The 12,920-nt window shown below is 50.2% G+C and overlaps 1 long non-coding RNA gene across 1 annotated transcript in view; it reads right to left on the reverse strand.

Moving 5' to 3' along the window:
- Positions 1-8,733: 8,733 nt before the first annotated feature.
- LOC103267102 overlaps positions 8,734-12,920 on the reverse strand; it is a 21,006-nt gene continuing 16,819 nt past the window's right edge. The window contains exon 3 of the long non-coding RNA XR_504739.1: positions 8,734-8,956. This is a non-coding gene — a long non-coding RNA (uncharacterized LOC103267102). The remainder of the gene's footprint in view (positions 8,957-12,920) is intronic.

The following is a 12,920-nucleotide window of genomic DNA, read 5'->3' on the forward strand; positions in this document are numbered from 1 at the left end:
GCTGGAGTGGAGTAGCGTGATCACAGCCACTGCAGCCTTGACCTGCTGGGCTCAGGCAATCCTTCTGCCTCAGCCTTCCAAGTGGACGGAACTACAGGTGTGCACCACCATACCTGGCTAATTTTTTGATTTATTGCAGAAACGAGGTCTTGCCAAGCTGCCCAGGCAGGTCTCGAACCCCTGGGCCCAGGTAATCCTCTTGCCTTCGCCTCCCAGCATGCGGGAATTTCAGGCATGAGCCACTGCATCCAGCCCATCTTAGTAATTTTGTTTGTTTTTTTGTTTATTTGTTTTTTTGATTTGGAGTCTCACTCTGTCGCCCAGACTGGAGTACAGTGGCTGCTCCTGGCCACCGCAGCCTCGACCTGCTGGGGTCCAGCGATCCTCCCACCTCAGCCTTCCAAGTAGCTAGAACTACAGGCGCGCTTCCACGCCCAGCTAATTTTTTGATTTATTGTAGAGATGAGGTCTCGCCAAGTTGCCCAGGCGGGTCTTGAACCCGCGGGCTCAGGCAATCCACTCACCTCAGCCTCCCAAGGTGCAGGATTACAGGCTGAGCCACCGAGCCCGGCTTCATCTTAGTGATTTTGAAAGAGTCCTTGGTGGAAGAAATAGAATCGTTTGATTTACGCAGATGTTATTCACTGAGAAGTGTAAATTCTTCTCCCATTCGATGGTCATAGAAGTGTTTGAGGAAGGAGACCCAGGAATCCCAACTTTGATGTTACTATGAAATCTAAAAGCCAGGTACAGTGGCTCACACCTGTAATCCCAGCACTTTGGGAGGTGGAGATGAGAGGAATGCCTGAACCCAGGGGTTCGAGACCAGTCTGGGCAACTTAGCAAGATCTCATCTCTACAATAAAATAAAATAAAAATTAGCTGGGCGTGGTGGCACATGCCTGTAGTTCCAGCTACTTGGAAGGTTGAGGTAGAAGGATCACCTGAGCCCAGCAGGTCAAGGCTGTGGTGGCTGTGAGCATGCCACTGCACTCTAGCCTGGGTGACAGAGTGAGACTCTGGCTTAAAAAAAAAAAAAAAAAGAAATCTAAAGGGGGCCAGGTGCGCTGGCTCACGCCTATAATCCCAGCACCTTGGGAGGCGGAGGCAAGAGTCTGAGTCCAGGGGTTCGAGACAAGCCTGAGCAATTTGGTGAAACCTTGTCTCTAAGAAAAAAAAATCTAAAGGGGCACCTGTAACACTGGGAAGGCAGAGAAATGGCATCAAAGGTAGACACCTGTGACCTCCTTCACCTCCACTTGTTTACCGATGTTTTGGCAAAATGCTTGGGGGCTGAGTTGGGTGGACCAAGGATGCCATGGCTCGTCATCTAAGGAGCTGGGAGAGGCTGGGTGGTGGTTCCGGTTGGATGGGTCCCCACCCTGCACGAGACAGGTAGGCGCACACATGAATCATAAGCCCCTCTGGTTCGTAACCAGGTGGCTGGTTCCTGCAATTCCACTCTCGGCTTGCACGTAGCCTGGCCCCAAACGTCCTCAGAGAGCACCACTTTCCTCAGTTTCACCCAGATGGAATGGATTTGCATATCAAACGACAAGATTGACTGTTCGAAGACTCATCATGACTGTCCCACTCTGAGTCCTTCAGATGAGGGATAATCTTAGCTCTTAATTGTCCCATGTTGCACCTTCTAGGATGTTCCACCCCACCTTTCCTTCTGCTTTCTTTTTAAATTTTTTTTTTTTTTTTTTGAGACAGAGTCATGCTCTGTTGCCCAGGCTGGAGGGCAGTGGCGTGCTCATAGCTTCTCCTGGGCTCAATCAATCCTCCTGCCTCAGCCTCCTGAGTACTGGGATTACAGACATGCACCATCACATCTGGTTACTTTTTTGGTAGCGTCAGGGTCTCGCTATGTTGCCCAGGCTGCCTGTGATCAGTGGCACGATCCTATCTCCTCCTAGTCTCAAGCCATCTTCCCACCTTGGCCTTCCTAAGTGCTAGGATTACAGGCCTGAGCCACCATGATAGGCCTCTTTTGGGGTATCACTTTAATTGTACTTCCTCTCCTTGTTCCTCAGTTTCCCTCTCCTTCTCCTTCCACTGTTCTCTCCCTGGCTCTGGATCTAGCCAGCACCTTCCTCTGTGGTCTTCGTGTCACAGGCACCTGCTGCCAGCAGCCACCCGATGCCAGGCTGTCCTGAGCTAAAGCCCTTGGGGGAGTGTGTGACGAGGGAGGTCAGCAGGGTGGGAGCTGCCCGGCCCGCCCGGCCCCTGGGCTATGGGTTCATGGGCTCTTTTAGTCCTAGCCTCTGTCTAAATTCCCCCGCAAGTCTTTGACAGTCTTTCCATAACTGAGTTTTTCTCCCCATCCTCTTGCCAGCGCCCCCGTCCACCCCACGGAGCTCTCTGATTTATCTACACCTTGCTGGTGCCGACATGCCCTGGACTGAAAGCGCCCTTCCCATCCCAGGGGTGGTTTCGCCCGGTGAATGGAGAGGCTTGGGCGCCTCCGTGCCCAGGGTGGGGAGGGCATCAAAGAGCAGCCCCTCCGTTCTAGACTCTTCTGTTGATCCCCGCTATCCAGCGGAGCGTCGGACGGGAGGCTCTTTGTCTCCTTCATTCCTTAGAACCTCACCCACTGTGTTTTTTCTCATCTGAATCTCGTTTCGAAATCTCCTGCCCAGGGGGTTTCCCAACACCTTAACCTGCTGATGACAGCACTCCCAGAGGAGGAAGAGAGATATTAGGTGGGACCCGGCTGGCCCTGCGCCCTGAAGGCGCTCCTGTGCCCGCAACAGTCACCGACCGGTGGCATCTGGACAAACAAATCCCTGCCCCTCCTTATCTGTCGTGAAGGAAAAAACCAAGCAGGTACAAGCTGAGAACGCGGACCGGTCGGATGGCTGATGCCAACCCGCTGGGCTCCTCCCAGGGCCACGGCTGTGTCCGGCCTGCACTGGCGATGCTCTACCCCCGAGAGTGTCTTAGTGGAAGCCATGTCCAGGGCCTTTCCAGTAACCATCCACAGGAATACGCCTTTTCTGGTGATAGGGACCCTGGTGATAGGGACCCTGGCCTGGAAGCAGCCTCTAGTGGAAACACAGAGAACTGGGTCAGCCTTCCTCTTGGTTCTGCTGTGGCCATGGGGGACAGTTCTTCTCCCGAGGAAGCTGAACGACAGTAGAGGGCTGGAATGGCGACTGGGGTCTCTGCCTCATGTTCAAAACATTTCATCTTGATTTTTTTTTTAATTTAAAAAATCTACAGCTGGGTGCGGTGTCTCATGCCTATAATCCCAGCACTTTGGGAGGCTGAGGTGAGAGGATTGCCTGAGCCCATGGGCTAGAGACCTGCCCAGGCAACTTGGCAAGATCTCATCTCTACAATAAATAAATAAATTAGCTGGCCATGGTGGCGTGTGCCTGTAGTTCCAGCTACTTGGAAGGCTGAGGCAGGAGGATCGCCTGAGCCCAGCAGGTCGAGGCTGCGGTGGCTGGGAGCGTGTCATCGCCCTCCAGCCTGGGCAACCCAGTGAGACTCCAACTCAAAAAAATAAAAAATAAAATGCAATAAAAAAATCTATTCAAAGCCCTGTTTCTGCATCCACTTCCCAGAGAGCCACGCCTGTCGTCCAAATGGGCAGAGTGGGACAGTGACAGCAAGCTACCTCCGGAGACTGCCAGCACCCTCTCGTTGAGGTGAGCGCTGTGGACGGGGACGGCTGTGATTTGAGGAGAGGAAACGCCTGATACTACAGCAAGCACTTGCTCTTGGCAATTGGCATCACTCTTGCTTCACCCTGGCTCAGCTCAAAGCCTTCATCTGACTGGGGGCGATCACCACAGAGAACTCCCTCCTCACCACCCCACACAGCATGTACACACACACGCACACACGAACACAAGCATGTGAACACGCACACACGCACACACACTCTCCAGGGCAAGAGCCCAACAGGCAAGGGTCAGGGTAGAAGGATGAGTTAGCCTGTGGCATAGGACAGCCACGTAATGGATGGCGATGGGCTCTATGGCTACGCAGGGGTGGTCCCAAACCAGGGCCTGGGTAGAACCAAGGCTCCCAAAATTGCTGCTTGTTCACTTCACCAACATTTGTTTTTGTGTGTGTGTGGGGTAGGAATCTCACTGTCGCCCAGGCTGGAGGGCAGTGGCATGCTCACAGCCACCACAGCCTTGACCTGCTGGGCTCAGGTGATCCTTCTGCCTCAGTCTTCCTAGTAGCTGGAATTACAGGCATGCACCACCACACCTGGCTAATTTTTTTTTTTTTTTTAATTTATTGTAGAGTCAAGGTTTTGCCAAGTTACCCAGGCTGGTCTCGAACCCCTGGACTCAGGCAATCCTCTCGCCTCTGCCTCCCAAAGTGCTGGGATTATAGGTATGAACCACCATGTCGGGCCCTCCAACATATTCTCAAAACCCACGATTGCTCAGAAGACAATCTAACAGCCCAAACGTGTACACATAAACAATAAGAGTCACTTGGCTTCACGCTGGTGGATTGCAGTGGCAGACACAAGAAAAGAATGCATCTCTGAGTGTGAGGCTTGTTGTCTCTCCCCTTCTGATGTGATGGCTACCAAGCCTTTGTCAAGCCCTAAGCAGCACGTCACAGATTTTTCTGCTGAGAACACCTCTGGCAACCAAATGAACGTGAGACGTCTTGAGCTGGTATAATGAATCAGCTCGACGAAACTTCTCTCGGCTTCAGAGTCCTGGCTCCATCTTCTTGGTTTCTCCCAGCCTCCACCCTGTCCCCGCTTTCCTCACTCAGACAAGTGCCAGTCTCCTCTTGACAAAGATTTAATAAGCTCCCACTGGATTTGCGGCGCACGCCAGAGTCCCCTTCTGCAAACACCCTCCTCCCTGGTAACCATCGTCTCTGAAAGATTCCTCTGTCCTTAAGGCTCTCCTGTGGGTGAATGACCCTCACAGGAAAACGGTTCTTCCTCTGGGGTACACAGCCATAACATTTTTCCACCCACAAGGGAACAGTGAAGGAGAAGTGTGACAATCCCTAAACATCACAGGTTTATGAAGAGCCATTGCCCAAGGGAGAGTTGGTGTGGAAAGGGCTGCCTGCCCTGGACATAGCTGTCCTCTCACCACACGCCTGTCTGCAGCAGGTCACGACACCATCAGCTGAGAAAGCACAGTGACATCTAGGTTACAAGGCTTGAGGTGGCCTTGATGTTCTCTGATTCCTGGCTGTCAGACAACTGGGCTGTCCCCAGCAAGAGCGCTCCTCTGTTACTCAGGCACCTCCCCGCACAAGTGACAGGTTAACCACTTCCCTGCTGCCTCATCTTTGAAAACCTCTCATAAAAGTGCATCAGAGGAAATGCCACCTATTATTAAGTCCCCAGAACAGGAGCTAGAAATATGTGCTCACCCTGGAGATGACAGTGTTTGTGGGATGAGGTGACACAAGCGACCGAACTGCCATTTATCCTATTTTTGGAGTTGGCTTGTTGATGTCACAGTCAGGAATGACCAACTCCAGCACACAGTACCCTATGGGACCGTACCTACGGCATCCTTTCTCCTAGGCATTGCCCCAGGCAGCAGACAGAAACTCTGGACTGTAAGGATTTGTGAACTGACCCACATATAATAACGAGTTGGGCTGCACGCTTCTTGAGTACTTCAAAGTACTTTCTGACTATTATCTCATTGATCTTACCAACATCCAAGGAAGGGAGGGAGAGATGGAGAGCCTTAGAGCCTTCTCATTTCTTTTTCTTTTCTTTTTTTTTAATTGAGTCAGAGTCTCCTTCTGTTGCCCAGGCTGGAGTCCAGTGGCACGCTCACGGCCACCGCAGCCTCGACCTGCTGGGTTCAGGCAATCCTTCCGCTTCAGTCTTCCACGTAGCTGGAACTACAGGCATGCGCCACCATGCCCGACTAATTTTTTGATTTAGTGTAGAGACGAGGTCTCATCATGTTGCCCAGGCTGGTCTTGAACCCATGGGCTTAGGCAGCTCTCTCGCCTCTGCCTCCCAAAGTGCTGGGATTACAGGTGTGAGCCACCACGCCAGGTAGCCTTCTCATTTCATCAAAACATCAGGGAGGGGAAGCTTTTAGGTAAACCAGACATTATTTAGACACAAAGTCAGTGAAGTTCAAATATACACAATAACATTTATTTGGGAGGAAAAAAAGGTACAAATGAACTCAAAAGCCCTGACCCCTTTGGCCAAAGACCACTGATTTGGGGGGGTGTCCTCAGCTCTAGTGGTCTCTGGTCAAAAGATGGGTTGAATTTCAGCCCTCTGTGCTGGAAAGGGTATCCAACCAAATTCCCCCAGCCCCGACTTCATCAAACTTTGTAAATAACAGAGATGCACACTTGAGTAATTAAAAGAAAACACAGTCAGTGAAGTGGTTTGTGAAGGTTTAGGTGTGGCTGGAAGCATTCTGTGTATTTTCTCTAAAGCCAAACGTGTGGACAGTCCAAAATACTAGTTTAATTAGCTTATAAATCTGGAATGACTCTTTACATCTGACAGTGAGGTCCAGGGTTCAACTATTTCACTTTGAAATCAAGAGGCAGCCATGGGGTATTCAGCTCTGACCACTTCCTCCAGAAGGTTCCACGGGCTTCCTCCTCACAGTTGATGATTTCACCCAGTTAACTAACCCAAACGATTTGACCTCTAGTGTTTTATAGAAATGGATAATAACTCCTGGTATTTGAAGATGGTTTCTGATTTTTGTTTTGTTTTGCTTGAGTTGGAGTCTCACTCTGTTGCTCAGGCTGGAGGGCAGTGGCATGCTCACAGCCACTGCAGCCTCGACCGGCTGGGCTCAAGTGATCCTTCCACTTCAGCCTTCCAAGTAGCTGGAGAATTACAGGCATGTGCCATCACACCTGGCTAACTTTTTTATTTATTGTAGAGATGAGGTCTCATCAAGTTGCCTGGCTGGTCTCGAACCCATGGGCTCAGGCAATCCTCTCACCTCAGCCTCCCAAAGTGCTGGGATTATAGGCGTGATCCACCACGTCCGACCTTCTGATGTTTTATTTCCTTCTTTCCCTCCTTAGACTGCCCTGAGCTACCCGGAATAGCTCTTAAACAGTGCTGTATCCCTTACAAACTGTGCACTTCTTGTAAGAGATGGGTAGATTATGATGTTAGCTGTGAGCTTGCAAAAGAGAAGAAAAAGGGAGGGGCCAGGCATGGTGGCTCAGGCCTGTAATCCCAGCACTTTGGGAGGCCAAGGTGAGAGAATTGCCTGAGTCCAGGGGTTCTAAACCAGCCTGGGCAATCTGGTGAGACTTCAATTCTATAATAAATCACAAAATTAGCCTGGTGCATGGCACATGCCTGTAGTTCCAGCTACTTGGAAGGCTGAAGTGAAAGGATTGCCTGAGCCCAGTAGGTCGAGGCTGTGGTGGCCATGAGCGTGCCACTGCACTCCAGCCTGGGCAACAGAGTGAGACTCTGACTCAAAAAAAAGGGACAGGTACCTGTCCTGGTTAACTCCCACAAAGCCACAGAGTTCTCCAATGCTTAAGTTCAAAGCCCTGTAATCTCAGTAATCACTGCTTGTTATAGTACTTTTTAGATTTTTCTATCTACAGCATTTTTAAACATCAATTTAATTGAACTTAAAAGAGATTGTGCTTAATGTGCTGTGACTTGGCAAACCCATCGTGTACAGTGTCTTGCTGACAGGGTACGTCTAACACAGGAAGCAACCCTGTCAGCAGGACTGGCCCACATGTGACTACAAATCCATGACAGCCCCAGGGGCTCCCCGCAAGGCACGCTGGGTGATGGATTCATCTGGGGCTTTGCTAGGCCATGGCTGGATCTAGACATACTCTCTCTTCCCAGTCTGTTTTTTATTTTATATTATCTTTTTTAGTTGGAGTCTTACTCCATCACCCAGGCTGGAGGGCAGGGGCATGCTCACGGCCACCGCAGCCTCGACTTGCTGGACTCAGGCGATCCTTGCGCCTCAGCCTTCCAAGTAGCTGGAACTACAGGCGCACACCACCATGCCCAGTTAATTTTTGGCTTTATTATAGAGAGGAGGTCTTGCCAAGTTGCTCAGGCTGGTCTTGGGCCCCTGGGCTCTCGCTATATTGCCAGGCTGGTCTCGAACTCCTGGGCCCAAGCTCTCGCCTTGGTCTCCCAAAGTACTAGGATTACAGGTGTGTGCCAACATGCCTGGACCATTTAGTTTTTAAAACTAATATGTCCTCTATTTCTGATCCATGCCAGCCTGGAGACTAAGGTACAGCAAGCCAGCAATCGACCATGTCGTTAGCAGGTTTTTTTTCCCAGAGCCTCAGGATAGCGTGGCTAACATTCAGGGCTATGCATGGCCCTGCTGTCCTGCATCATGGAACCATCTATTAATTACACAGACACACAGACAACCTTATAATTAGGTCAACCTCAAATACTCCGATGTAAGGCCTGGGTTCCATTCCTTTCTCTCTAAGAGTAGAGTACTTAGAGGGAATTTCTCAATCACCAATAATGCAGAAATGGTCTCCTCACAACCCCAGGTAGCCTCCCTAGCTGACAGCCACCCCCTGAATACCCCATGACTCTTGACATCTGCCCTATAACCTGAGCCTCCTATCTGTGAGCTTTGCTTTTCAGACCTTGTTTTTCTTTTCTTCAGTTCTTCTTTTTTTCTGTGCCTGTGAGGATGGAACCTGGACAAAAGACAAGTCCCAAGCCTGCATCTGCTGGTGGAATGGGTAAAAACCTTCAGATAAGGAAAGCTCCAAAAAACCGTCATGTCATGCTAAGAATGCAAGGTGTCAAAGCTCTTGATCCCATTTTCAAACCAGGTGAGACACAGGCCTGCCCTCCCGAGGTCGACTGAGACGCCACTAGAAAAGAACTGCCCATCTGTGCTAGCTCCCTTCCGTGGAATCCGAGAAAGGCCTGCGAGGCGAGGGGGCTTCCGGGGACACCACAGCACAGGTCTGAGCTGGACGGCTGTGCTGGAACCTGTATGGTGAAACAGAAACACATTCTTAGCAGCGATGGAACTCCAGATTAGCTTGGCTGTCTTTTCATTTCTTTTTGTTATTCATCTCTGTAACATCTGTTTTCCTCTGGGCGTGTAGAACTTTTGCTTTCTCTCTTCTTACAGAGGCAAGAATATGTCTGAAACACCGAGTCCTGATGCTGCGATGAGGTCAGAAATGACAAATCAAGGCCAGGTGCGGTGGCTCACGCCTATAATCTCAGCACTTTGGGAGGCCGAGGTGAGAGGACTGCCGGAGCCCATGGGTTCGAGACCAGTCTGGGCAACCTGGCGACACCTTATCCCTACAATAAAAATAAAAATAAAAAATTAGCCGGGCATAGTGGCACGTGCCTGTAGTTCCACCTACTTGAAAGGTTGAGGCGGAAGGATCACCTGAGCCCAGCAGGTCAAGGCTGCAGTGGCTGTGAGTATGCCACTGCACTCCAGCATGGGTGACAGAGTGAGACTCCAACTCAAAAAATAAAAATAAAAATAAAGAAATGATGAATCATAGAATCGTTCTCCTAACACACACCGGGCAGAACCAATACATGTGCTGATCTGAGATCCATTTTTTGAACAAGGAGGCACAGCAGGGACCAGCTGTGAAAGACACAGCCCCGGTCACTCGTGGCTTTGTGGGACTGTGCAGCCCAGCAGGGCACACCTGGTTTTATGCATGTGTCCTTGGAAGAGTCTGCACAAGGTCAGATTTTACTCAATGGAAGCCTCATCTCTTACTGACTGAGTAATCAGATTGTTGACTTTCATTTAAGACTGGTAACAGCTTCTGATCATTAGTCTCTGATTTTTCTGTCCTCACTCTTATGTAAATGTTCTAGAAGCCAGGCACGGGGTCACTCCTGGAATCCCAGCACTTTGGGAGGCCGAGGCAAGCAGACTGCCTGAGTCCAAGAGTTCGAGACCAGCCTGGGCAACATGGTGAGACCTCATCTCTACAATAAATCAAAAAATAGCCGGGCGTGGTGGTGCATGCCTGTAGTTCCAGTTACTTGGAAGGCTGAGGTGGAAGGATCACCTGAGCCCAGCAGGTCAAGGCTACGGTGGCTATGAACACACCACTGCACTGCAGCCTGGGTGAGTGAGACTTCTACTCAAAAAAAGAGCTCTGTATTTCTTTTCTCTTTTAATGAGAAGTCAAGATTTATTGAGAGGACAGAAAAGCTCCCACAGTGGGAGGGGACCCGAAGAGGTTGCCTGAGCTCTGTATTTCTGGTAAAAATTGAATTTCTGGTAAAGATTATTTCTATTAAACGAGCATGTCTTTCCAAATTCACTTGCCTCAGCTAGGACTAGCATAAATCATTTTTTCTAGAATTGCTCTCTATCACATGTCCCATTTTCTTTTCATTTTTGTTGGTTTTTTTAATTGCCAAAGAAGTTTGCCACCAAAACTACCAAAAGGTAGGTAATCTGTTTTTGTCTTGCTGCATCAAAAATTTTTTAAGGTTCTAAAATATGAGCACTTGTTACCAAAGGGCTTGCACCATAGGGGAAGAGAAATCAGAACTGTGCTGGCCAGCGTAGAGAGCTCTGGGGGGCCCCAGTTCTGCCTCGCTGCGCAGGTCAGGTCATTCCTGGGAGATAATGTCTACCGCTGCTGATAGGCCTCTCCGGGGACCACGTTTTCGGGACTGGGAACCGGTGCTGGTCTGATGCAAAGTCTGACAAAGGGCCAGTGTGTCTCTGTCCCAGAAATTGTGATTGTCCCAGAAAACAGAGGCTACATGGTTGCCCACAGGACAACTCTCTGCTTCATTCAGCTTAGTGGCTGCTCAGGGCCCACTTGATGGTTTCTTTCTCGATTGTTTCTCCTTCGTTCCCCAGACTTCATGAAACTGATTAAAGCTGACCTTCAAACAGTCCTCCCAGCTCACCTGTCTGTCCACAAGTCTCATCACCCCCTAAATCAGTCTCCCCTTTTAAGAAGAGATACGTAGCTGGCTCGGTGGCTCAGCCTGTAATCCCGCGCTTTGGGAGGCTGGGGTGAGTGGATTGCCTGAGCCTGTGGGTTCAAGACCCGCCTGGGCAACTTGACGAGACCTCATCTCTACAATAAATCAAAAAAAAATTAGCAGGGCGTGGTAGTGCGCACCTGTAGTTCCAGTTACTTGGAAGGCTGAGGCGGAAGGATCACCCGAACCCAGCAGGTTGAGGCTGCAGTGGCCGGGAGCAGCCACTGCACTCCAGTCTGGGCGACAGAGTGAGACTCCAACTCAAAATAAATAAATAAATAAAAATAAAATAAAATAAAAAAGAGATACACTAGCAGTAAATGAACATAATTTAGCCTACATGTTCCCCACAGGGGTTGTTTGTGGCTCTGTACCCAACTGGCCCTTTCCAGATTAAAAAGTAATTATTCCAAAAGAAGTCTTTATGGTTAAAATTAAACCACAGTCCAAAAGCTATTAGGACTGGACTTTGGACGAATGCCAAAGAGGAGCATTCTGGCATCTTCCTGAGAGAAAGGGAAAGAAACCCACCAGAAGGAAGAAATCTTAAACCAACGATCACATTTAAAAATTAAATAAAACGTGGAAAGCTGTCCAACCACCCTACTTCAGTCAGAACGCACTTTTTAACAACGTTAGGAAAGCGAAACTAGCTGTGGGTGGGGTGGAAACGCTGCCAGGTCATCCTGCCTGAAGAAACTCAGGCTGCACCTACCTGAGAGACGTGGGCTACCCAGCCAGGAGGCTGCCATGACCCCCTCCGGGCTGTGCGGCTCCCGCTCGGGGCAGCACCTGTTTTGGTGAGCACTAGTGCATCACTCCAAGTGACTGGGATTATTTGCCCTGATTTGTTGTCCTACGACTTGTTTAAGAAACAATCATCTAGGAAAACACTGACGCAGGCACTGGTGTTCGAGAAAAAGCCTGAGGGAGCTGAGCGTCTGCTAGGGCACGAGCCCCAGGTGTCCCCACGGGGGCGGGGTTGGGGGTGGCAGGCAGCAGAGGGAGGCCGGAGAGGCGATCCACTGCCAGCTTAGCAATGCCCCCTCCTGGAAGGCCAGGAGAACGCGGTGTGGGCTGGGTGAAGGCTGGCCCCATCCAGCCATGCGCCAGGGCTTCTTCCAGCCAGGTGTGACACTGCCCTCTGATGGACAGAAGGCTTTTCAGTTTCACCAGACAGTTGGTTAAAGTGAAATAGTAGACATAAATCCTGCTAGGTGGCATTAAGCACCGCACAACCAAGGCCTAAGTTTTCACACCTACCAAATGGGTGGGTTATCAGAAGCAAATGAGCGGAGTGCCACTGTTCCCTGTGCCTGCCTACCTACCTATGCCCTAACAAAACCCAGTTCGCTTCCTCAAGGTGATCTTTCTTGCCAGTCTCTGAACTGAGAGCACCATGATAAAAACAACATAGAAGGCAGGGCGTGGTGGCTCACGCCTATATTCCCAGCACTTTGGGAGGCTGAGGCAAGAGGACTACCTGAGCCCAGGGGTTCAAGGGTACATGGCAAGACCTCGTCTCTACAATAAATCAAAAAATTAGCTGGGCATGGTGGCGTGCACTTGTAGTTCCAGGTACTTGGAAGGCTGAGGTGAAAGGGTCACCTGAACCCAGGAGGTCGAGGCTGTGGTGAGCATGCCACGGTACGTCAGCAAGGGTGACAGAGTGAGATTACAACTCAAAAAAAAAAAGCGTTGACCTGCTGGGCCTCAGTCTTTCAAGCAGCTGGAACTACAGGCGTGCGCCACCATGCCCAGCTAATTTTTTGATTTATTGTAGAGGTGACGTCTTGCCAACTTGCCCAGGCTGTTTTCGAACCCATGGGCTCAGGCAATCCCCTCCCCTTGGCCTCCCAAAGTGCTGGGATTACAGGCTTGAGCCACCATGCTCAGCCACACAGCACTTTCTTTCTTTCTTTCTTTCTTTTTATTTATTTATTTATTTTGAGTTGGAGTCTCACTC

The sequence above is a fragment of the Carlito syrichta genome, unplaced genomic scaffold, assembly GCF_000164805.1.
Source record: "Carlito syrichta isolate Samal-C Ts95f unplaced genomic scaffold, Tarsius_syrichta-2.0.1 Scaffold101946, whole genome shotgun sequence".
Lineage (NCBI taxonomy): Eukaryota > Metazoa > Chordata > Mammalia > Primates > Tarsiidae > Carlito > Carlito syrichta.